Raw genomic sequence first — 25,625 nt, 5'->3', positions numbered from 1 at the left:
TTATCCACCAAATGATCCTTTACCCCCTCAAAACCCTCCTTGAATCAAGGATTTGATATTTGAAAATCTCACCAAATTGAGGGCTTTGCAAACAACATATAATGTACCTATATTTGTTCCTATGTTATTCCACATTAAATGCCATAGTGGATAGCATTGAAACACTTACTGAGGAACAAAATGCCACTCTTTGTTGGCATTATAAAATTCATTATATTTTTGATGATGGGTTGGACTATGATGAGGTTGTGGCCCTCAATATAAGTAAAGATGATTTGGTTACCCTTTTTGTGAACCAAAAAACTAGTTTACTAGTTGACCACAAAAAGCCCAAACTATCAATTAAATGGTGCACAAATGATGTCATACGTGTGAACTTTTCGGATCATTGGTGGGTGGTTTTTGACATCCCTCCACATAGCAATTTAGAGGTGCCATTTTATTTCCTTCAAAAATTGTATGTAGAATTTGTGTTGAAACTCAAAGTGAACTATTAGAGCATGAAGCCCAACATGGGTGTAGGACTAGGAGCTCCTCAGGATAGATCCTCTTCCCAACAAAAGAAAGTTGGCACTTTTGTCCCCCCTATTGATGTCTTCCCCCCATCCTCAAGTGCAATATCCTGATATTATCACAGAGGCTAGCTTTCAGACCATTAGAGCCATCCATATACTAAGTAGCCTATTGATATCTCAAGCTAGGTCAGTGATCTTCCTGAGTATTAGTTTGTAGTAGATGAGGATACACTAGACACTTGTGTAGAGGCTACAGACCTTGATGCAAGAGAGGAGGGGCATGCAGAGGCAAGGACTCCTTTTGTGTCAATATGTGTATACATTTTTTTATCATGACATATGTCATTTAAAGTTAATTTTTATAATAGAGCAATTTTAATTTTTAAACCATACTAACTTATACATGTATGTGATCTTCATTCATGTTTAGTTGATGATTGAGGAGGAGCTAAGACAAGGTGATGATGCCATGCTCTTGGCTATTTCATTTGGCCTTAAGAAATCTATAGGACATTATGTTTTTTTCTCATTATTTTTTCTATTTGATATTGTAGCATATATGGTTTCTAATCTTTCTTTTATCTTGCAGGTTCCACCTGTCCCTGGGGGACAAAGTGTGGGGGATGAGCCAGGACTGATTGACAAGGGAAATGTAATTAGTTGCTTCCTATTTGATTAAATATTGGTGCGTTCTTGTAAAATTTTTGTGGTAATAAAATTTAATTACATTCTTTATTATATAGGGTGTGGCTACTAGCAATGAGCCCATGCAGATTCTGTGTCATAGATGCTCAGGCATTTCTATTCACATTGAGAGCCCCATTGTATGTATAAGTATCATTTATTTTTTAGTTTCCTTATCTTCATAAATAAATTCAAAAGTGATTTTTCGTGATATTAACAACTATTATTTTGTATCTCATAGGAAACTCCTAGTGTAGACAAGGTTGGATGGGAGAGTTTTGTATCTTTGATGATGTAGCCACTATATCCTAAGGAGAACCCTACACTAGTAAGTTGTAGTTTGAATTCTTGATTAAATATGTTATAAATTTAGCATGCTATGAATTATAATGTTATATTTTAAGTTGTAGATTCATCTAACAAACATATTTGAACATACACAGGCCACAATCAACAAGGTACAAGCATTGTCGAGGACATATGAGACGACTCTTGCTTGGTGTAGGAGGTCAACGAGAGAGGTATTTATTATAAAATTTTAATATTATAAAATATCATTAAAAAAAATATCATTATGCATTTGAGTAATTCAATGTTAGATATAGAGAATCATATAAATTTAGTAGTCTAACTTTGGGTTTTCATTTTTTGTTTATGTAGGAGGCATCTGATCCACCTAGTGCAGTGAAGAGGTTGTAATTTGATCATCCACCAACATCCTAGGATAGTATAGTTGTCATAGGATGCGTCATTGGACATTTTGAGATGACATATGCCACATTATTTATAGAAACATTAATATCATACACATTCTAATGGCATGATCAACCACATTTTGTATATGGATCTATGTATTTTGATATATATATTTGTGTAATTTATCTATGGATACATGAACTTTGATATATATTTGTGTAATTTGTCTATGGATACAAGTATTTTGATAAATATTTTTGTCATTTATGTGCATAATGATATACATATTAATTTAGTATCTAGTATTGTTCAATTTATCGTGGATCATGTGTATTGTTCATGTTTATGAAATATTACTAATTTTGATCATTTTTGTTATATTTGATTCAAATACAATAATTTTTTAATAACATTTTAACAATCTTTATTATCAAATTTGGATGCAATGTTTAATTTGAAGTGCTATCATGGCATAAACACATTTTTTAACCTCCTACACAAGGTTCACATAACCCCAAATCTAATTTTAAACTCCACCTTCAACCTTGAAACTAACTCTTGACTTAAAATCTAATCTCAAAACACTTAAGGACTCCACTCCTCAACCATGGATTCTATTCCCAACCATGAACTCATTCCTAGACTCATAATCTTTGATAACTAGCCCTTCACTTTGTTACTATCCTCATATTACAACTTTTTAATTTCAACATAACCTCAAAATATACCAACTTAAGAGACTTGATTAGATCAAACCTTTTTAACTTGGTTCCCCAATACCATATCCATATGAATAATGTCTATACATTTCTCACATTGATTAGATTACCCATACTGATCGACTTAACAATACTAGCTTCATTAATGCATGTTATCATTTCACACCTTATATAGGTGTTTCCAACCTTGTATGGTTGTGCTCAAACCCTGACTAACTCTTTGCACTCATTTTCACTTTGCAAGAAAAAGTTCTAGAAGTTGCAAAATTGCAATTGTGCAACTTTTGTAACATTTTCAATTTTGAGCAATTTTTTTTATAACTTTAAATTCTTAATTAGATGAGTTCACCAAACTTGGTAAGGGGTTATCAATAGCCCATATGAGCTTCAAGTTATGACCCTTGGAAATTGAACTCAAAACACACTTAGAGCACCTTGGAGTCTCCTAGGTATGGTGTGGTCATGGACAATGGATGGTCTCGATAGCTAGAACAAGGGTGTCACTAGGGTTCACCCGTCCATCTAGAGCTAATGGCACTAACAATTTGATGCCAAGATCAGTGGTTTCAGAGTTACACTATGGTGCACCTATGAATTGAGGCACACTGTGAGTTTTGTCATCAAGTGAGATCATTGTGCCGAATCCAAATAGAATGTGATCTCTTGAAAATGAGATAGGTTATGTTAGGCCTTAGCATCACCATCCTATAACATTCGATATTTCATCGATAGCCCACATGAGCTCCAATTTATGACCCTCAAAAGATCAACCTTGAAATGCACTTAGAGCACCTTGGAGACTCCTTAGTACAAGGTGGTCGCAAATGATAGAGGGTCTCTATAGCCAAAAAAAGAGTTTCACTAGGGTTCACCCACCCATCTAGATCTAATGGTGCTAATGATTTGATTCCAAGATCAACGCTTTCAAAATTACGTTGTGGTGCACCTATGAACTGAGGCACACTATGAGTTTCGGCATCGAGCGAGATCGTTGTGTTGAATCCAAATAGAATGTGATATCCCAAAAGTGAGATAGATTATTTTATACCTCCACATCACCATCCTATAGCATTTGACGGTTCATCAATAGTCCTCAGGAGCTCTTAGTTATGACCCTTAGAAGATCAACCTCGAAATGCACTTAGAGAACCTTGGAGACTCCTTGGTATAGGGTGGCCACAATGATGGATGGTCTCTGCAATTAGAACTAGGGTATCACTAGGGTTCACCCACCCATCTAGAGCTAATGGCATTGATGATTTGATGCCAAGATTAGTGATTTCAAAGTTATGTTGTGGTGCACCTATGAACTAAGGCACACTACAAGTTTTGGCATCGAGTGAGATCAGAACATGATCTCTCAAAAATGAGATAGCTTATTTTAGGCCTCCACATCATTGTCTTTTAGCATTGTTCATCAATAGCCCTCACGAGCTCTGAGTTACAACCCTTAGAAGATTGTCCTCAAAATGCACTTAGAGCACCTTGGAGACTCCTCAGCATGGGGTGGCCATGGACGATGTATGGTCTCCACAACCAAAACAAGGGTGTCACTATGATTTGATGCCAAGATCAGTAGTTTCAAATTTACATTATGGTGCACCTATGAACTGAGGCACACTACAAGTTTTGGCATCGATCGAGATTGTTGTGCTAAATCCAAACAGAATGTGATTTCTCAAAAATAAGATAGGTTATTTTAGGCCTCAGCATCATCATCCTATAAAATTCAATGTTTCATTGATAACCCCCATGAGCTCAGAGTTACAACCCTCAAAAGATCAACCTCAAAATGCATTTAGAGCACCTTGGAGACTCCTCGGTACCGGTGGTCGCAAATGATGGATGGTCTATGTGGCTGGAACAAGGGTGTCACTAGGGTTCATCCATCCATCCAAAGCTAATGGCATTGATGATTTGATGCCAATTTTAGTAGTTTTAGAGTTACACTATGGTGCACCTATGAACTGAGGCACACTGTGAGTTTTGGCATCAAGCAAGATCACTATGCTGAATCCAAAAAAATGTGGTCTCTCAAAAATGAGATAGGTTATTTTAGGCCTCAACATGACCATCTTGTAGCATTTGACATTTCATCAATATCCCTCATAAGCTCTAAGTTACAACCCTCAAAAGATTGACCTCGAAACACAGTTAGAGCACCTTGGAGACTCCTCAGTATGGGGTGGCCCCAGACAATGGAGGGTCTTCGCAGCTGGAACAAGGGTGTCACTAGGGTTCACCCACCCATATAGAGCTAATGAAATTGATTATTTGATGCCAATATCAATAGTTTTAAAGTTACACTATGGTGCACCTATGAACTGAGGCACACTACGAGTTTTGGCATCAAGCGAGATCACTGTGCCGAATCCAAATAGAATGTGATCTCTTGAAAATGAGATAGGTTATTTTAGGCCTCAATATCACTGTCCTATAGAATTTAACATTTCATCGATAGCCCTCACGAGCTTTGAATTATGACCCTTGGAAGATCAACCTCAAAACACACTTAGAGCACCTCAGAGACTCCTTGGTATGAGGTGGTTGTGGACGATGGAGGGTCTTCGCGGTGGGAAAAAGGGTGTCACTAGGGTTAGTATTAAAAGAAAAAATATTATTTTTTACCTCTCTCAAGTTTTTGGCATTTGGCACAATGAGAGTTTGGTGTTAATATGTAATATAATGATCATTTTTTAGGTCCCACCACTTAAATTGCATTAAGTAAAATCATCTTTGCTTCTTACATTAAATAAACAAGTTCACATTTACAATATATCAAGTGTTTCATCATTATTACATCAATACAAAAATATCAAAAATAATTGTGTCATAAATAGTAGTGTCAAAAATTGTAGAATAAATAAAAGTATTGTCAAAAATAGAATAATTTTTTCCTCATTCTGCTCCTTATTTAGCTTTTTATCTTCATGCCTAGATACTCTTCATGATGTACCTACATTCCAATATCATAAAAAATATTAGTAACTTATTCTATTAAACAAGATAATCATTGGTTCACTAAATCATTATGAAGAAAATAACATAAGAAGTAAATATACCTAGTCGAGTGTTCTAGTAGGGCCCTCTCTCCATTTTAGGGTCTCCAACAGGGCTTCATGATTAGCATTAGTAATAGTAAAAATTTCTTTTACTTTTGGTCTTCCTTGATACTTCAACAACTTTACATTTGTTGCTATAATAAGATGTGAATATATGAGAATTATTTTGTGCTTTTGATAGTCTTCAAATGTAGGAATTGCATTCCTTCTAAGCATGTATGTTTGCAGCCATGTTCCAATGACAACCATTGAACTAGTAGGATATGTGAATCCATCATCATCTATGATCAATTGCGCAAGATTTTTTTTAACTCTTACACAACGTGCTAACCAATAATCAGATTTCTCATCATTCCCCTATGGTGCAACTAATGCAAAGACATGTCTTGGTTGAAGAAGATTTGATAGATGGTTATGCCCAAGTGAAATTTCCATGTCATCATTTTTGATAGAAGGTATGATAGAAAATGGAGTAAGATAATGTGGAGCCCATGTGTCCACCCACTCACTCAGCTCATAGTGATCCCAATCACACTAAAAATAACTAGGACAAAAGCAAGCTAGTTTTTATGTCCAGATGGTCCATGTACTAGAATCAGAGCTTTGGAATGAATGCATTTTTTATGAGTCTCTCACTGTAGCACAATCTGATCTATCACCTATGGACCCTTCCTCAACCAACCAAAAGAACCTGTGTACCACTAAATCAAGAGTCCTCCCTATGATAATGCTAAACTACACCAATCAACAATTCTACGAGCATCAAGAAGCTCTACTGCTAAAATCTTCAATTGCTTCTTAACTAGAGCTCTCTTCGCACATGCCCCTACTCCATCATGTTCCCCTTTCCCATGACTAGACTCAAAAAAACTCCAAATATGTCTCTACGTGCATCCTACACAACCAATAAAACATGAGAGCATTCTTGAATTGACCTATACAATTATCTGACCAAATGATATGTCTATCCATAGCAATTGCATGATCCTATAAGAAATCAAAATAATTATCAAAACAATGTTGCACAAAATTGTGAGAGTGAGATATATCATCACTCATATAAAAATGACTCTCTAATAATATTTCAATTATCTTTTTCACTATCAAGCACATGTCTATATGTTATGTGGACAAAAATAACAATCTAAATGGAGTTATAATACTAAGATTGTGTCTCATTTTGAGGTTGCAATGTGTAGTTCTCAGCAAAGTCAACAAGTGATATAATAGTGCCAATGGAAAGAGTCATCTTACACATTCTAAATTGTTGATCCAACCACTGCGACCTATGACTATGTCTTGCATACTTTTAGAAAATATTTTCTTTTAAATTTGAAATAAAACTAGCCACACTAATTTCTTTTGCAACCAATTCACATCTAGAGCCCTCACCCCCACTCTTCAATGTGTATTTCACCATTTCATATACCTTATTTTTACTATTGTCTTTCTAAGATCTTGTTTTCACCCCTCATGGAAACATGTGTCAAACTTGGATAAGCCACCACATTTTGAACACTTCTCATTTAAGCAAGCATTTCTATAAAAGAAACAAAAATTATATAAAAATTGATCTAGCAAAGTCTCTTGATGATTTTGGAAGCCCACCAACACCACAATTCTCGATTATTTATTTAGTATGCAAAGTACAATGGATGGAGTGTAATAGTTCATAGTGCATAGAAAACTCGACATGATATTTACAACAGCATGTATTTCAAATTTTAAGTGGCACACAATAAAATGACTTCAAAGATTCAAAAGCCCTTTGTGATATATGAAGAGTTGGATGACTCTCTCTAAATTGTTTGAACAACATAGTTTGACTTACTTCCAAATAGTCTTTAGCATTGGGTGATACTTATGAGCTAGAGTGCCAAAATTGTGTAATTTCTTCCTTCACATCATCGGATAGCTTCTTATCAAAATGTGGAAGTCTCCCACCAAAAGCCCATATTTCATTTTGAAGAGGATCATCAATTCTCTCTTGTCTACTAAGTGCTCTTCTCAAAGTAGTATGATTTAGGTTCAAGTCAATTCAAGTTTGTCTCATATATCTACCCTTTCTCAAATGATGACTTACCAAAGAGGTTGTAATAACCCTTCGAGTAGCTCTCTTATTCTTCTATCTACTATTTTTCCCAATGCTATTGAGAGCACTAAAAAGATTCTTTAAAATAATGGCATTTTTTTCAAAAAAATTATTGACATGAATCTTTAATTTGGAAAGCATAGGTCTTATCTTTTACATCTTTAATAAGTGCATAAAAAGATGACATTGCTCCACCACTATCTTTTTGTGGAAAAAAACCTTATATAGTCTTGAAGCCCATAACTGAATGATTCTTTCTAATTTTTTCCCTTCCAAATTGGTAATAATTGTTTCATCGATTTCAATTATCCATTTTGGTGTTCTAGAACCTTCACATCAATTATAATTAGGAGATATGTAAGGTTCTTGTGCATTGTAATGTTCGGCATGGTCAATCATGCAATTTACATTATGACCTGGTAGCATTTCATCCTCCAAATTTTCATTCTCTAAATTTTTAATCTTGGCATTATCATTTTCAATTGGTACATTTCCATTCCTCAACTGCACATATTCATTATCTAACTCTATGATTCACCTTCAACTAATTCATCGTCAACTTGACTCACATTTAACATACCTTGTCTTTTCCTTCAATGATTTACTTTGTCCCTTTCCCTATATGTCACAATGTCTTGATTGGATACCTTCTTTTTGTGTTTAGCCTTTCAACGACTGCTGCTCCCCATTCAGATGACAATACTAGACACCTGATGATATATTATCAAACTTTTTTCGATTGTTTGGGCCCCAAAATGTGACTTTTCCCAAAACCTTTGAAAATGAACCACAAAAAGTGATTTTGTCAGGTCTATAGTCACAGAAAATATTTTGGGAAAATCATGCCAATATAATTGGGTATCCGATCTGAGATCAGATACATGATAATAAATCAAATATCTGATTTAAGATTGGATATCCTATATTCATGCCAAAATTTTGGAGGGAAATAAGGATTAAGATTAAGATTATAATGTATAATGAGTTATGTATTATATATTATTATGACCTATTATTGTTAATATATGTGATTATTATATTATATTATTATTAAATATAATAACGTAATATATGTTATTAATATATAATAATATATTATGTTATTATTATTATCTATAAATATAATATATATTTATATATATATATGATTATTATATTATATTATTATTATTTTTACTATATCATTATTAAATATAATGACATAATATATTATATATGTTATTAATATATTATTATTATTAAATATAACAACATATAATATTATTGTTATTGTTGTTATTATTATTATTATTATGACCTATGATCCATTTGGTTGGTTTTAAAATGCATCTCGATGTAATTCATGACAACCTATCTCCATAGGGGCCCTAGGACCCCTAAGGATGCATGTGGTAAGTTCCAATGCCTCGAGAGGGATCATAGGTTAGCCTATGACCCCTATTGATGCATTTCATGACAACATATGTCATTAGGGGCCCTAGGACCCCTAGGGACACATGTGGTTGGTTCCAATGCATCAAGAGGGGTCATAGGCTAACTTATGAGCCCTCTCAATGCAATTCATGACCACTTATGTCCCTAGTGGCCTTAGGACCCCTAGGGATGCATATAGTTGATTCTAATGCTTCAAGAGGGGTCATAGGTTAACCTATGACCCTTATCGATGCATTTCATGACAACGTATGTCCCTAGGGGCTCTAGGACCCCTAGGAATGCATGTGGTTGGTTCTAATGAGTCGAGAGGGGTCATAGGTTAACCTATTACCCCTATCAACACATTTCATGATAATGTATGTCCCTAGGGGCCGTAGGACCTCTAGGGATGCATTTGGTTGGTTCTAATGTGTCAAGAGGGGTCATAGGATAACCTATGACCCTTCTCGACACATTTCATTACAACCTATGTCCCTAGGGGCCCTAGGACCCCTAGAGACACATGTGGTTGGTTCTAATGAATTAAGAGGTGTCATAGGTTAACCTATGACCCCTATCAATGCATTCTATGACAATGTATGTGCCTACAGGCCCTAGGACCCCTAGGTATGCATTTGATCAATTATAATGCATTGATAGGGGTCATAGATTAACCTATGACCCCTCTTGATGTATTTCATGACAACATATGTCCCTAGGGGCCCTAGGACCCCTAAGGACATGTGGTTAGTTCTAATATGTCAAGAGGTGTCATAGGTTAACCTATGACCCCTCTTGATGCATTTCATGATAGCATATGTCCCTAGGGGCCCTAGGACCCCTAGGGACACATTAGTTGGTTCTAGTACGTCAAGAGCTATCATAGGTTAGCCTATAACCCCTCTCAATGCATTTCATGACAATGTATGTCTTTAGGGGCCCTAGGACCCTTGGGGATGCATGTGGTTGGTTCTAATGCATCAAGAGGCATCATAGGTTAACCTATGACCCCTCTCAATGCAATTAATGACAACTTATGCCCCTAGTGGCCCTAAGATCCATAGGGATGCATTTGGTTGGTTCTAATGTGTCGAGAGGGGTCATAGGTTAATCTATTACCCCTATTGATGCATTTCATGGCAACCTATGTCACTAAGGGCCCTAGGACCCCTAGGGATGCATGTAGTTGGTTCCAATGCATCAAGAGGGGTCATAGATTAATCTATGACCTCTCTCGCAACAATTCATGACAACCTATGTTCCTAGGGGCCCTACGACCCCTAGGGATGCATGTGGTTGGTTCTAATGCTTTGAGAGGGGTCATAGGTTAACCTATGACCCCTATCAACACATTTCATGACAACATATGTCCCTAGGGGCCCTAAGACCCCTAGGGATGCATGTGGTTGGTTCCAATGCATCGATCAGGGTCATAGGTTAAGCTATGACCCCTATCAATACATTTCATGACAATGTATGTCTCTAAAGGCCCTAGAACCCCTAGGGACACATTTGGTTGGTTCTAATGTGTCAAAAGGGATCATAGTTTAACCTACAACCCCTTTCAATGCATTTCATGGAAACCTATGTCCCTAGGGGCCCTAGGACCCCTAAGGACACGTGATTGGTTCTAATGAATCAAGAGGCATCATAGGTTAACCTATGACCCCTATCAATGCATTTCATGACAATGTATGTCCCTAGGGCCCTAGGACCCCTAGGGATGCATTTGGTTGTTTATAATGTGTCTATCAACATATTTCATGACAATGTATGTCCCTAGGGGCTCTAGGGATGCATTTGGTTGGTTATAATGCATCAAGAGAGGTCATAGGTTAACCTATGACCCCTGTCGATGCATTTCATGATAATGTATGTCCTTAGGGATCCATTTGGTTGGTTATAATGCATCGAGAGGGGTCATATGTTAACATATGACCTCTCTTGATGCATTTCATGACAACATATGTCTCTAGGGTCCATAGGACCCCTAGGAATGCATGTGGCTAGTTGTAATGCATCGAGAGATGTCAAAGATTAACCTGTAACCCCTCGCAATGTATTTCATGACAATGTATGTCCCTAGGGGCCCTAGGACCACTAGGGTCACATGTGGTTGGTTATTCTATGCCAAGAGGCATCATAGGTTAACCTATGATTTTTCTTAATGCAATTCATGACAGCCTATGTCCCTATGGGCCATAGGACCCCTAGGGATGCATGTGGTTGGTTTCAATGTGTCGAGAGGGGTCATAGGTTTAACCTATGACCCCTATTGATGCATTTCATGAAAACCTATGTCCCTAGGGGCCCTAGGATTGTTAGGGACACATTTGGTTGGTTTCAATGCATCAATAGGGGTCATAGGTTAACCTATGACTCCTATTGATGCATTTAAGGACAACCTATCTCCCTAGGGGCCCTAGGACATGTAGGGACACATTTGGTTGGTCTCAATGTGTCATGAGGGGTCATAGGTTAACCTATGATCCCTCTCGATGCATTTCATGACAACCTATGTCCCTAGGGGTCCTAGGGCCCCTAGGGACACATTTGGTTAGTTCCAATGTGTCAAGAGGGGTCATAGGTTAGCCTATCACCCCTATCAACACATTTCATGACAATGTATGTCCCTAGGCACCCTAGGACCCCTAAGGATGCATTTGGTTGGTTATAATGCATTAAGAGTGATCATAGGTTAATCTATGACACCTCTCAAAGTATTCAGGACATTTTATGTCCCTAGGGTCCCTTGGACCCCTAGGGATGCATTTGGTTATTTATAATGCATCAAGAGGGGTCATAGGTTAGCCTATGACCCCTCTTGATGCATTTCATGACAACATATGTCCCTAAGGGCCGTAGGACCCCTAGGGACACATGTGGTTGGTTCCAATATGTTGAGAGGGGTCATAGGTTAAGCTATGACCCCTATCAATGCATTTCATGACAATGTATGTGCCTAGGGGCCCTAGGACCCCTAGGGATGCATTTGGTTGGTTCTAATGTATCAAGAGGGGTCATAGGTTAACCTATGACCCCTCTCGATGATTTTAATGATAACTTATGTCCCTAGGGGCCCTGGGACCCTTAGGGATGCATGTGGTTGGTTCTAATGCATCAAGAGGCATCATAGGTTAACCTATGACCCCTATCGACTCATTTCATGATAGTGTATATCCCTAGGAGCCCGAGGAACCCTAGGGATGCATTTGGTTAGTTATAATACATCGAGAGGGGTCATAGGTTTACCTATGAGCCCTTTAATGCATTTCATGATAACATATGTTCCTAGGGGCCCTACAACCCCTAGGGACACATATGGTTGGTTATAATCCATCGAGAGGTGTCATAGGTTAACCTATGACCCCTCTCGATGCATTTCATGACAATGTATGTCCCTTGGGGCCCTAGGAACCCTAGGGACTCATGTGGCTAGTTCTATTAGTTGAATAGGCATCATAGGTTAACCTATGACCCTTCTCGATGTATTTCATGACAACGTATGTCCCTAGGGGCCCTAGGACTCCTAGGGATGTATACGATTTTTTCAATGCATCGAGAGGAGTCATAGGTTAACTTATGACCTATCCCAATGCAATTCATGACAACATATGTCCCTAGGGGCCCTAGGACCCCTAGGGACGCATGTGGTTGGTTCTAATACATCAAGAGGGGTCATAGGTTAACCTATGATCTCTATTGATGCATTTCATGACAACATATGTCCCTAGGGTCCTTAGGACCCCTAGGGATGCATTTGGTTGGTTACAATGCATCAAGATTAACCTATGACCCCTATTGATGCATTTCATGACAATATATGTTCCTAGGGGCCCTAGGGCCCCTAGGAATGCATTTTGTTGGTTCTAATGCATCAAGATGGGTCATAGGTTAAGTTATGACCCCTCTCAACACATTTCTTGACAACTTATGTTCTTATGGGTCCTAGGGTCCCTAGGGACGCATTTGGTCGGTACTAATACATCAAGAGGAGTAATAGGTTAGCCTATGACCCCTATCGATGCATTTCATGATAATGTATGTCCCTAATGGACCTTGGACCCCTAGGACCGCATTTGGTTGGTTATAATGCATCAAGAGCCTATGACCCCTCTCAATGCATTTCATGACAATATATGTTCGTAGGGGCCCTAGGACCCCTAGGGATGGATTCGGTTGGTTATAATTCACTAAGAGGGGTCATAGGTTAACCTATGACCTCTCTCAATGCATTTCATGACAACGTATGTCCCTAGCTGCCTTAGGACCCCCAAGGATGCATGTGGTTGGTTCTAATGTATTGAGAGGCATCATAGGTTAACCTATGACCCCTCTTGATGCAATTCATGACAACCTATGTCTCTAGGGGCCCAAGGACCTTTAGTGACACATGTGGTTGGTTCCAATGTGTTGAGATGGGTCATAGGTTAACCTATGACCCTTATCAAGGCATTTCATGGCCCCTAGGGACACATTTGTTTGGTTCCAATGCATCGAGAGGGGTCATAGGTTAACCTATGAACCCTCTTAATGGATTTCATGAAAACTTATGTCCCTAGGTGCTCTAGGACCCCTAGGGATGCATGTGGTATGTTCCAATTCTTTGAGAGGGGTCATAGGTTAACCTATGACCCCTCTTGATGCATTTCATGACAACGTATGTCCCTACGGGACCTAGGACCCTTAGGGATGCATGTGGTTGGTTCCAATGCATCGAGAGGTTTCATAGGTTAAACTATGACCCCTCTCAATGCATTTCATGACAACCTATGTCCCTAGGGGTCCTCGAGCCCCTAAGGATGCATTTGGTTGGTTCCAATGTGTCTAGAGGGGTCATAGGTTAACCTATGACCCCAGAGCCTAGTTTTTAGTTATAGTAAATGGAAAAGTTGTAGGGTTCTTTTCATCAACTCAAGGAGTCAAACAAGGTGAAGGATTTAGTGGGTCCATCAATCATCAGCATGTTATTGGCAAATGGTAGGGTGCAAACATTCCTAGTACAAATATTTTTGTTACACATTCTCTATTTGTGGATGATAAATTATTATTTGGTGCATCAAATATTCAAGAGGCTCATCAAATTAAATCTTCATTGCAACTTTATTCAGTAATCTCTGGGCAAGCTATCAATGTGCAAAAATTGAAAGTATATATTTTTAACACAAACAAAGTGATATTAGATAAGATTGTCAAAATATTAGGATATACTATGGACTTCCTCCCTTCTAAGTATTTAGGAATTCCTTTTTTTATGGGCATGAATAAAAGTTCACATTAGTCTTCAATTGTTCAATGCATTCAAAGTAGAATAGCTTCTTGGAAAACCAGATGGTTATCATTGTCAGGCAAAATATTGCTCATAAAATTAGTACTGTCAGCAATTCCTAATTACTTATTAGCAATACTAAAAGCCCCTACTAAAGTTCTTTAGCATATTCAAAAGATGATTAGGGGTTTCCTTTGGACAGGTAATATGAATGATGAAAGAAAAATACTGCTTATTTCTCTTCAAGAGATGGCTAATTTTCAAGCAGTTGGAGGGGCAGGAGTTCATGATTTAGCCAAGAGAAATAAAGAATTTGGTGGAAATTTAGTGTGGCAAATGTACCATAAGCCAAATTCTACATGGTGTAAGATTATGAAACATAAATATTTGGATAACACTGATCCTTTAAGAGTTTTAACTATCTCAAATCCACTAAAAGGATCTATTATTTGGAATTTCATTATGTCTTCAAGAGACATTGTTCTAAATTATGTCACTTGGGAGGTCAACAATGGAAGTATGGTCAACTTCTGGAGGGACTTGTGGAGTGGAAAACCTTCATTAATTAATTTAGTTTCCCAAAGCATCATCAATGTTTCAAAGAATTATTGGGGGACTTAGCTCAATCAATTTGTAGGTAGTGTGTTCTCAGTATCAAGTAAAGTTAAATGGAAAAATCCGAAGGAGTTGCCATTATCTTCTCAAGAAATCAATCAATTTCAGGCTTTGTTGGAATCTAAACAAGTATTCTTGTTAGGATCAGCTGATAAGATAATTTGGGCACCAACTAAGGATGGCAATTACACAATTAAGGAAGGTTATAGAATCTTACTTAAAAATCATTTGAATAAAGGTTCATGTAGATCTTTCTTATTCTGCTAGAATAATGTTGTGCTTCCAAAAGTAGGTAATTTTGCATGGTTAGCACTAAAGCATAAGATCTTGACCAGTGATAGACTTAGTAGGCTACACATAGAATCATCATTTAATTGTCTATTTTGCAATGAATGTGAAGAGACTGTGGATCATCTACTCCTTACATGTTCTTTTGCTAATACATGTTGGACTTTCGTATTGAACAAGTTGAATTACATTACTCCAATTCAAAATAATCTTTGGGATTTTATTCAAGCTTGGCCTGTCCTATATCTAGATTCATTATTTGCAAACATTTTGAAATGTATCCTAACATTAGTTACATGGGCTATTTGGTGGGAAAGGAACAAATATATTTTCAGGAAAGAGGCTTCTATAGTTGACAAAATCTTGGAGGGGCTTGAGAGATCAATATCAGAAGTAACTAATTCGAGTTTGCATCATTCAAAATTTAATCCTATTGTTATAGCATGGGACTCTAAAATCATTCAAAAATGGAAGCAGTTGTTCATTCCTTGTGGTTGGAAAATTAAATAGCCAAACCACTCTTTTGTTCCTCAATCTACAATTCACTAGACTTATCCTTCAGGAAGCTTCTAGAAATTGAATTTTGATGGGGCTTCTCGAGGAAATCTAGGTCCTTCTAGATTGGATGCATGCATTTGGGATTCACAAGGTGTAGTAGTGGCTATTATTGCTTCTCCTCTGCCATCTAGTACTAATAACATGGTAGAATTGCAAGCCCTCTTAGCTAGTTTTATTATTGCAAAGCAAGGGAAATATCAAAGATTACACATTGAAGGAAATTTAGCAATTATAATTAATGCTTACATACATAGAAAAATATATTCATGGAAATTAAAATACATTTTCAACTAGTTATGGAAGCAATTAGATGAGTTTCAAGATATATGTATCTCACATATCTTCCAGGAAGGCAATCCAGTGGCAAATCATCTCTCGAATCTGGGGTGTGATGGGGTACATTTCTCATCTCTCAATCCACGATCAATCATTGAAAAGTATGAGGACTTAAAAAATATTATTGCTATGGATAAACAATAATAAAAGCCACATCCAATGCCCAGTGAATATTCATATGTAGCATTCATCAATGATTTCTATCATTGGCATTTTCATGGCCACACACATGGCAACTCTTTCATTGCGATTTTTAGGCTGACTAAGCAACTCACACAAAATTTACCATAACCAAAATGTATTTGTAACTCCAAATCACAAAGCTCATAGAAGGTATAAATCAAAAAGCTTGTTATTAGTTATAGCCCAGCAATCCTCATTTTTAAAGAATTTCAGTTGGGGTTTCAAAAAAAAGAGTGAGGACAAGGGTCCAAACCCCTTTGATTTTACTGTGATGAGGAGATCTTTGAAAATTGAGTCAAGATACTTATGATCCAAATCAAGGGACTTTGCATATGGGCAACCTAGTGAAACTCTGCTTTATTTGTGTTTCAAATTTACTTATTGTATTTGGAAAGGTTAAGGATTTTCTTCTCCTATCGAGAGCATTGGATTTAGCAAAGATGGTGGTGTTGCTGATTAGTGGTTTTGACCTCCAAATTATCTATTTGTTTGCCTTTAATTGACAATTTTTTTTCACTCCTAACCACTCGAACGATAGTTAAGATCATTTTCACTTATGTTGATATGATACTTCTTGTTCATTTTGGGCATGGTTGCTTTTACTACTTTTGATGTCCTATAATAAGGCTATCTCCATGTGTAAAACATGATGGTAGATGTTATGTATCAATTAAGAATCAATTATTAGGCAACAAATTGATAGTTTATTTTATCTTTTCTCTAGATCTTGATAGCACTATTGATAGTATTTCAAAGAAGGGAGAATATTTTTTGCCTCATTGTACACATTCTCGATGGCTTCTTTTGCTACACTAGCCACTCCATATGAGGAAGGGGGCAAGAACCTTGCAGCAGATTGGTAGCAAGGTATTCATAGCAACATTGTTCATTATTCATAAACAAGAAAATCTCAATCCCCTCATTTCCAAACTGACAAAATTTCTTCATTAGGAGATGAACTTATAACCAAGGTTAGAAAACCCTATACTATAACAAGGCAATGAGAAAGATGTATAGAAGAAGAGCATCAAAAGTTTTTGGAAGCATTGAAGATGCATGGTCGAGCTTGGCGACAAATTGAAGAGCACATTGGTAGCAAGACTACCATCCAGATTTGAAGCCATGCACAAAAGTTCTTCTCTAAGTTGGAATGGGAAGCTTTAGCAAGGGATGTAACTATAACCAAAATAGTAAATCAAGGTAGCAAGAAGCTAGAACAATGTTTGTAGTGGGTGTGACAGGTCAGTTTGGTGCCAAGATCTCACAAATGCTAGTGCGGTAAAGTTTTACTCTACAAGTTGGTGTTATAGACCTCTCATTTGCTCAAGACTTGGTGCAATTTTCCATTTAGTATAAGACAATTGGTGCAAAGGATATCAAACATCTGAATGTAGTGGAGTTTGATAGGAAATACCAACAAAGTAGTGGTATCCATAGGACACTCAGAGCATGGTCCTAGTTCTCAAGTTATCACAAATGATGAATTCTATATTATTGAAGCAGCCAAGTTAGCAAATGTGAAGTATGTGGTGGTTGTTTACGAGTCTCAAAGAATTTTCAACCTTGTTCTAAAGATGAAAGGAAAGAATCACATAAAAGAAAAAGTAATTAGTGCAAATTCAACATTGAATTCCATGGTTAAAAGGTTTCAAGGACTCAAGTGGCATGCATTATTGCTGAAGTTCTTTCAAACATTTCCATCTCAGAGTATAAGACTTCAAAGTCATTTTTGGGATATTTTCTCAAGGGAGATAGTATATTCTCCAATTTGTAAAAACTTTTGCTCCTATTTTGGAGTCAAAATTGTAAATTCAAAAACTATGCTCGATGTAAATATAAGGGACGATGCTAGGTTTTCTTATTGGTTCTTTCCTACATGACCTTTTTTGAACCAGATTTATTAATATAATATAGTGGCTTTCCACTTTTTCCTAAAAAAATAAAATAATAATCATAATCATATGTAATAATAATATCAATGTCCACACTTCCCCCAAATAAATTTCCCTCAAAAACCCTCTAAAGTTTCCCTCTCAAATTTTTCTCAAAAATTGCACTTGGAAAATTTCTTTCCTCTCAAATTTCCCTCCCTCCAAAATTGCAATCGAAAAATCTTTCCTCTCAAATTTACCTCCAAAATTGCAATTGAAAAATCACACAGTAATTAGATACCCAATTTCATATCAGGTATTCGATTTTAGATCAAATACCTGATTTGATTTTAGGTATTCGATTAGGCTCATTATTTACCAAGCCTATTTGGTCAACCCAAAAAACATGTTTGAGAAGGCTTTCATTGACACTTAGACTTTGGGTAGCCATCTAACAATGTTATTTTCATCAAGATTGAATGAAATGAAAAGGGTTATTTTAATAACACTCTTGAGATTCCATCGATATAATTTCTATCAAATTTTGATTTTGATAAGTATTTATTAGTTAATTTTCAATGAAGAAGATTGTAAAGTACTAATTAACATACTGATTGAAAAATAGCTATAACTTTCAAATAGTATAACATTTTTTAAATCCAAAACTTGCATCACATTCTATGCTTCACCTAGTATAAGGGAAAAAAAATCAATTTGGTAAAGTTTTTTATTAGTTAAGGTGGTTAGACACGGAGTTTTTTTTTTTCCAAAAAAGTTTTAGTAGAAAATTCATATTCAATTATTTATTTGGAATAAAAATACCCAAAAATATGCATCACATCCGAGCATGAATCTACCTTTTATATGTATAATTATATTTAAAAATATTATCATTTGATTTTGATTAAGGTGGTTAGACATACACCTACTTTTTATTTTTGCCCTGAAATTTTCTTAGTACTACGTTAAAATCCAAACTTTTGATCAATCAAATATTTTTTTCTCTAGATAAGGCCTAGTAGTTTAGAAACTAAATTCAATTTCCTACAGATTATTTAGTTACAACTTTTTGATATAAATTCCAGAACCACTTTAAAATTATGTGTCAAAGTTTTGTTTCCTTGCAGTTTTGCTAAATTAATATCTAAGCATAAATACTTGATGACCATATTTATTGCATTTATAACAATATCCATAAAATTTAGGAGTAAAAAATGATTTACTAACCTTGCTCATGCATACATTTATTGTGTGGCCCAATTTTCCATAGTGATATAATGTTGGCTTCTTGTTTCTTGGAGTGGAATACACATTTATTTTCTTTTCTTGCTTTGATGATCCTCCTTTCTCCATTGTATAGTGCTTAGTAAATCCTAATCTACTAGTATCTCTCATTCATCTCTAATTTTTAAACTGTTTATACAAATCCCTTTTTCTTCCTCATATTTCTTTAGCCTCTTATAAGTTTCTTTTTCATTTGTCAACTCATTCTCGAGTTGGTCATTTTCAAATCTCAATCCAACAAACTATTCCACCTTCATTGTGATTTCATGATTGACACCAAGTAACTAATTTTCCATATCATAGTGATTTTGTGTCAACCTTTGTTTTTCCACATATTTCTCATCCCGTCTTGCACTCATTTTCCTTTTCTTTTCTTTTTTTTAAAATCTTCTATCATTCTCTTGTCATCTTTAACATTTCTCTTTTTTTCTAAGACTTCACACATTCTTGCTAAGTGAGCTTCTTGTTGTTAGAAAGTAATAAATATAAGAGAAGTAACCAAGAGGGGAGAGGTGAATCAGTTAAGTATTTACCACAAAAATAATTTTTAGATCCCTTAGATGTTAGTACAAAACAAACTCTATGAAAACTCAACTCTGCTAGAACTCAATAAACATTGAAATAGCTTTGTAAATGCTTAATATAAATATCTTAAAGATATTATATGTGATTAATATAACTTTAACCTAGTTACAAACACATAAAAGAAATAACATGAACACACTTGACACCAAGATTTAACGTGGAAACCCAATTTGGGAAAAACCACCAATCGCAACTAGTTATTGATTTTCACTCTTCTAAAGTGAGCCATGTTTGAAGCCAACCTTGTTAAAGGTTACAAAACACACAGTTAGGTGTGTCCCTATTAGAGGATTTAATCACCTTTTTAGGAGTGGCCTTGTTAGAGGTCTTTAGGCAATTCAATAGAAATGTCACCTTGTTAGAGATTTATAAATAGCTATTAAGTTAACTCTATTAAGAGATTTAGATCACTAATACAATGGGTAGAGAGTAACAATGAGATAACTTGATTCCTAATGCAAGTGAATTTATGTTTACAGATCTCAATTCTGGCTTATATACTTTATCCTTCTTGATCAAATGTATCTTTGCATCTCAACAAGTATATTATACTTATCCTTCTAATTCACTTCCTCTTGGCATCATCAATTTTTCAATTATGTTCCACTATACTTTTTCTTCCAATCCTCAACATGACCTTATATTTATATCTTTCATATTTTCAAGTTAGCTGAAATACAACTTAGAATAATTAATATTCCTATTTTCAGTTAGCTAGAACTGACAAATAAATCAATTGAACTGAATATGCCAAAACAAGAAAATCCTTTGTTAGCTAACCTTGCTCAGTAGACACTAACTTAGAAAAGATTTTCCTATGTTTGCCAAGAAAACTTGGTTAACACTACATATTTAAAAAGTTCCTTTGGTAACTGAGTGATTTTAGTTAGCATTGGTTCCATCCATCATTTCCTTCATTAACCGAGTGAGATCAGTTAACACTCAACTTTCACAAACTTTCCTTTGATGCTCAAATGAACTTACTAGACATTTCTTCTAAACTAGGCAAACTCTGGAATGCTCAACAGATATAGGAAATTATCTTTAATGCCTGAGTGAGATTGGCATACACTAACTAGAAATGATATGACATTTTGTGCAACATCAAAGACAATACACAATTGACCAATTGTATTCAACAATCTCCCTCTTTGGCATTGATGGCAACACAACATGTCATAATATAATGAAATTTTTAGAGCAAGAATAAAGTAAGGAACATATCCTTGGTTTCATTCTAATTCTCATCTATGAGAACTCCCTCTATCAGTGTGAACTCCTTCTACCTTTATTTTTTCCCTCTATTAGAAAATTTCTATCTTTAACATTTTCTTCTGATAGAAAACTTTGTCTTTGATATCAGACCAAGTTTATTCTCCCTTATTGACATCTCTTTCTCTTTATCTTTATAAAATTTCTACAAGATATGACAACAAAATTCTCCCTCTTTGACATCTCATGTCAAAGACAATATTCAGTGAATATCAATGTACCTTATGCCCTTTGTCAATGTTGTAGCAACTAATTGATCTTCAACATGCTCTAGTTGATGCATCACTAAACTTCAAATAATAAGCTTCAGATGGGGAATGGCCCCTAGCTTACCTCTTAGATACAAAAATGCATCCTTAGGTCATGGTTTGGTGAATATGTTTGTAATTTGGTCTTTAGTATTCACATATTCCACACCTCTTTATCTTGTACCAATTCTCTAAAAAAATGATATTCTATAGAAATGTATTTTATTTTGGTATGCATCACTGGATTCTTTGATATATTAATTGCACTAGTGTTATCATAGTATATAACCATTGGATCATTGATCTCTATCTTCATACCTACCAACAGTTGTTTGAACCAAACAATGTTAGAATAATTAATTATTGCTACCATGTATTCTACCTCTACTGTGAACTTAGAAATATAATTATGTTTCTTGCTTGTCCAAGACACTAGTCTTTTATCAAGAAAGAATGCTCCACCACTGGTGCTCTTTCTATCATCAATATTTCCTACCCAATTAGCATCTATGAATACTTTTAAAATCGAATTGCCTCTCATTTTGTACCATTAACCATAGACTTCAATACCTTTAAGATATCTCATGATTCTTTTTATTTCCATCATGTGATTTTCTTTGGGATTTTCTAAGAATCTTGCAACCATACCAACTGGTAATGCAATATCAGGTCTTGTATGCACTACATACTACAATTTTCCAATCATTGATCTATATGTGGTCTAATATACCTCTTTGGAATCATCATTTTTGAAAAGCTTATGTCTAATAGATATAGGGGTTCCAACTGGTCTTGAGTCTTCCATTCCAAATTTCTTTAGTATCTCCTCGATATATTTAGATTGAGTAATGTAGATACCATCTTTCTTCTACTACATTTGTAATCCAATAAAGAATTTTATCTCTCCAAACATAGACATCTCAAGTTATTTACTCATTTCTTCCAAAAATTACTTGCACAAGTCATCATTTCCTATTAATAAAGTGTTGTCCACAAATATTTCTACCAATAAAATATTCTTGTCTAGTCCTTCTTTGATATACAAACTATTGTTATCATTTGTTCTTTGAAAACCAATTTGTACCAAGTTGTTATGAATTATTTCATACCAAGCTTTGGGAGCTTTCTTGAGACCATATAATACTTTGTGTAATTTACAAACTGTATCTCTTTTGCTAGGATCTATTAAACCTCCAGATTGTTCTATGTGGATTTCTTCATCAGAAATTCCATTTAAGAATGCAAATTTTACATCTATTTGATAAACTTTAAATCCTCTATGTACTGCATATGCTAGCAAAGTTATAACACCTTCTAATCTTGCAACAAGAGAAAAAGTTTCACCACAATCAATATCTTCTTCTTGAGAATAACCTTTACATACTAACTTTACTCTATTTTTGGAAACTTTTCCATCTTTATTTAGCTTATTTCTAAATACCCACTTTGTGCCAATTACATTTGTATCCTTGGATCTAGGAACAAGAGTCCAAGTTTTGTTCTTCTCTATCTATTCTATTTCTTCATTCATTGCTTCAATCCAACTTTCATCATCCAAAGCATCTTTAATATTTCTAGGATTAAATTCAACAAGTATAAACATGTACATTTCAATTTGTTTCTTGTCATTGTTTCATCTTATTTGTCTCCAATGATTTGGTTAGGTGCATGATGCCTTCTGACATATCTTGCTAAAATAGAAGCTTTGAAATTAGAGTTTGTTTATTTCTTCATCATCTTCTATATTAATCTTGTGTCACACTATCTGTATGTCGGGTCCATCAAACTTGGTTTATTCTAGTAACAACTCAATAGCTTCTGGCTATGACTCAGGTCCTTTAGACTATGACTCAAGTTGCACTGATTGTAACTTGGTAGCTTTTGGAGATTTTAGGGATTCGAGAGATGAGGCATCCTATCTTCTAGATAGATTTGGCAAAGTATTACATTCATAGTAAAAGAAATGTTCTATAATCCTCAAGCTCTTTCTTTCTTTCTTCTTCACTCCTTTCTACAAACTCTTAAATTATCACATGTGCACTTTCTATGATTCTATAAGTAGATAAATTCTAACATTTAAATGCTTTACTTCTGGAGGAGTAGCCTAAGGAATATTCTTTCATCATATTTGACATCAAATTTACCTCTCTTAGATTCTTTCAAGATATAATATTTGCTACCAAATACTTTCAAGTGACTTACATTAGGTTTGTATCCATACCATAGTTCATAAGGAGTTTGATTTGAGTCTTTCTTTAATTGTACTTTGTTCAAGGTATGTATTCCAGTACTGATTGCTTCCTTCCAATATTTGATTACAGCATTCTTTTCTACCATCAATGTTCTTGTACAATCTATGATGGATTTGTTCCTTCTTTCAGCTATACCATTTTGCTAAGGTGTACCGAGGGTTGATACATATCTCTTAATTCATCTTTTAGTGTAGAATTCATTGAATTTATTGGAAATGAATTCACCACCTCTATCTAATCTCAAATATTTCAGCTTCTTCCCAAAAAAAATTCTACTCTTGCCAGATACTACTTGAATTTTGAAAAGATTCAAATTTTTCCTTTACATACATTACAATCATCATTCTAGAATAGTCATCAAGAAAAAGAATGAAAAAACTTATCTCCAATTTAACTTTCTATACCAATAGGTCCACATAAGTTTGTATGTATAAGCTCTAAGACTTCTTTAGAATGATAGTTCCTTCTTTTGAAGCTAGTTTTTCCCATCTTTCCAGTTTGACAACTTTTGTATAGACCCATATCAGGTTTCCTCAAGTTGGGAATACCTCTTACTATGTTATATTTACTTATCTTAACTAGGTTATCAAAGCTCACATGACATAATAGTTTGTACCATAACCAACTTTCTTCTACTTGAGCAATAAAACATGAACTTTCACTAAAATCTAGATAGAATATATTACCTTTTGTTTGTTTGCTAGATCCAACAAAATTTCCTTTTCCATCTAGCAGTTTGGCCTTCCCATTCATAAATTATACCTTGAATCCAATGTTATTCAACTATGCCACACTCAGTAGATTATGTTTTAGTACTTCAACCCAATAAGTATTGTCACATCTAAGTTTAGTGGTTAATGAGATACATCCATTTTCCTTTATACAGGGTTCATTGTTTCCAAATCTCACACTACCACCATCATAATCCTCTATGTCCTTAAATTTTTTTGTCTCTAATCATATGATATGAGAAACCATTATCAATAATTCATGTACCATTGTTGCTAACACGAGAGATAAGTACCATTTTGTTTCCTTCATCATCAAATTCATCTTTTATAGCAATATATATAATTTCATCTTCATTGTTATCAGAATCTTTAGCCATAAAACAAGATTTCTTACCTTTGTCCTTGTAGTTTTTGAATTATTTCTTGCCTCTGTACTTATTACTTTTCTTTTCATCCTTGTCTTCTTTTTTTGGGCACCTTGTAACAATGTGACCAACTTCTTCACAAGAAAAATAGATTAGAGGAATCTTACCTTTGAACTTTCTTCTACCTTTGGAATATTTTCTTGCAAGTAGGGCTTCACCAACTTCAAGATTATTGTCTAAAATTTCTTCTTCTTCTTCACTTCCTGATTGATTGGCCTTTGATTTCTTACTCCTTTTTTTGAGTGAAATCTTGGCTTCAAATACCAACTCAATACCTTTAGAACTAGGGACACAGTTATCATAGTTATCCAACACAAAAGCTGTCAATCTTCTATCTAGAGCATCCAAAGTTATTTTTATATTTGGATCACATCTCATCTCTTGAATAGTAGATGCTCTAATTGCATAGATAGGAAGAAGGGTTTTGATTACCTTTCTTATAACTATTTTATGATCAATGTCTCTTCAAAATGCTTTGATTGCACTCACACTTGCTTTAATTCTCTCAACATATTTTACAATATTTT

The sequence above is a fragment of the Cupressus sempervirens genome, chromosome 2, assembly GCF_028749045.1.
Source record: "Cupressus sempervirens isolate cs-2001-9-10 chromosome 2, ASM2874904v1, whole genome shotgun sequence".
NCBI classification, from domain to species: domain Eukaryota; kingdom Viridiplantae; phylum Streptophyta; class Pinopsida; order Cupressales; family Cupressaceae; genus Cupressus; species Cupressus sempervirens.
The sequence above is the reverse complement of the archived record's forward strand: the minus strand, read 5'-3'. Positions refer to the sequence as shown.